The 2371-nt window shown below is 26.7% G+C and overlaps 1 non-coding gene across 1 annotated transcript; it reads right to left on the bottom strand.

The window, feature by feature from the left end:
* Nucleotides 1–1759: 1759 nt before the first annotated feature.
* LOC133820362 (small nucleolar RNA R11/Z151) lies at nucleotides 1760–1846 on the bottom strand. The gene has a single exon (XR_009886777.1). It is a non-coding gene; the product is annotated as a small nucleolar RNA R11/Z151 (small nucleolar RNA).
* Between the last annotated feature and the right edge of the window lie 525 nt (nucleotides 1847–2371).

Here is a 2371-nt window from a genome sequence, read left to right as displayed (position 1 = left end):
AGAGAAATACAAATTCATTTGAATTAAGACTGAAAAATAATTGTTTTAAACTTAAGATATAATGTACTAATCAAAAGATCAATTACATATATCCAATATAAAAGAAATTTAAGTGCAAACAAATATTCACTTTTTAACAAATAGTTAATAAAACATACATAAAAAATTGACAAACACACCAAAAATGAATAAAGAAACATATCTAGATAGAAAAAGTTGAAATTGATGGTGAAGGACCGGGTTATAAAACTAAACTTGCACAAGGAATTGGATTCTAATAATATATACCATGTTGTTTTAAGCTCTTCAATCATACAACTATAAACAATCATAGTAATTAACTAAATTTTTTAAATAAAAGGTTTATTCTATTAATCATATTCTGACACGCCATCTAATAAAGAAGATGAAGAATAGGCATGAATGACAACAAGAACCAATCAGATAAATATAGTTATCCTCAAGAACTAAATTGTCTAATTTGTAAGTTTTGTTAAAAGGAAGTTTCTTATAAGAAGCTCATAAAAGATTATTGCGTAAACAATTTAGAGTCAAGAAAATTAACCTTATTATGTATAATTTAAAGTACCCAGAAATTCAAAAACTTAAATCTAAAATCTTTTTGAATTGTTCAACTATATTGAAATTACTAAGGCATTATACAAATTTAAGACCAATAAAACTCTCAGTCTTAACAAATACAAGGAAAGGAAATTGGAGGCTTAGCAGAAAAAGTACAAACTCGTCAAGAAAGTATATCCTCAAAGAAGATAGTACCTGCAGCAAATGCAATGACAAATCCCACACGCTAGAACATAGATACAAAAACGACCCCTGCTTTATGCATGCACCGTGTTGATACTCTAACTTGGAATGCAGAGCCAAAATCTTCCTGTAACATTAAGATTTTAGAAACTTTTCTACACTTTTAGAGATCACTCTAGCAGATTCAGAATGCTTGAGTTATATTATCTAATTGTCGAGTATAGAAGAGCTAAAAACTCAATTTAGTTTGAAGCTGCTAGCAGTTAAATCTCTTTCCATACCAAACTGAATACTAAAAACAGAACAACTACAATGAAGCAATAGAAGAAAACCATAATAGATTCTGCTGGGGTATTGCTCGAGGATTGATGCTTGAAAGAAAAAATATGTTAGTGTTATTTTCTTATCATTTTCAATGTCACAAGGGTCTTTAATTTACTTACAGCAAAATAAAAATTCTTTATTTTGCAGATTTCACGTGTACAATAGCCATGTAGAAACTGCCATATAATCAACTGTAAGATAAAAATCAAGCAATTTTACTTTTTAATACATACAATAATATGATAGAAAATAGAAATACAACGTAGTAGCAACAAAAGACAAAAGCTTTAATATATATTTATATATTGTGAAAGCACCGAGTAGTTTACTTCTAGCAACAAAAAAACTAAACCGGTGGTTGAAATCATATTATTTGAATCAAAAGAAAAGATATATATTCCCAACCAATGAAATATGTATATATATTGAAAACTTATGCATAAACAAAATATATTAAATATAATGGCATAAGTTATTGCAACTTACCATAATAGGTATACTACAACGAAAATCACTCATCTAATCTCATTTTTTTTTATTAAAGAGTACCCTGTAAAAAAACTCATATATACTTAGAATATATTTTTTTTTCACGAAAATGCAACTTTTCAAAAGAAACATTATTTTTTATTAGACATTGTTTTTCTGCTAAAATTCTATTAATAAAAAAGAGCTATAATGTGTGTAACATTAAGATCATTGACTATAAAATCTCACTGAAATCCGCTAAGATAATTAATGTTATCATCATAAACTTAATTTTAATAATAAAAGATGTAAATCTTCAAAGGTTCGAAATAAGATTCTAGAAATATGCCCAGATAAGAAACTCTAGTCAACAAAAATAGCTTCATCAGCATAAATTTCTATCAGTTCTCTTTCAATCAAATTATTTATCCAATTGGAAATTCCATGAATATTTTACTTGAGAAGTCTGAGAATTTTCAGAAGAAAAAACTCTAATTATGTTCAATTAAACTCCTGAAAACCAAATCAAGAAACTAAAATAATAAAGGATCGAAAATGGAATGTCAAAACCAAAAGGATAAAAAAAAAAAAGACAAAATCACTATTAGAGAAAAACATAATTAATGCCCAAAATCTAATAAAACTTAACTGAAATGATAATCAAGAGAATAAAAGAGTCTATAATTAAAGGCCAACAGTAAATTTGAGAGCTATGCTCAGACTCAAACATAAATCTTCAACATCAACTCATCGTCAAAGTTCAAACATATATTTAATCCCTAATATCAAACGAGAATAACAAATATATATTTAT

Source organism: Humulus lupulus, chromosome 2 (assembly GCF_963169125.1).
Source record: "Humulus lupulus chromosome 2, drHumLupu1.1, whole genome shotgun sequence".
NCBI lineage: Eukaryota > Viridiplantae > Streptophyta > Magnoliopsida > Rosales > Cannabaceae > Humulus > Humulus lupulus.
This window is presented reverse-complemented; position numbering and strand designations above follow the sequence as displayed.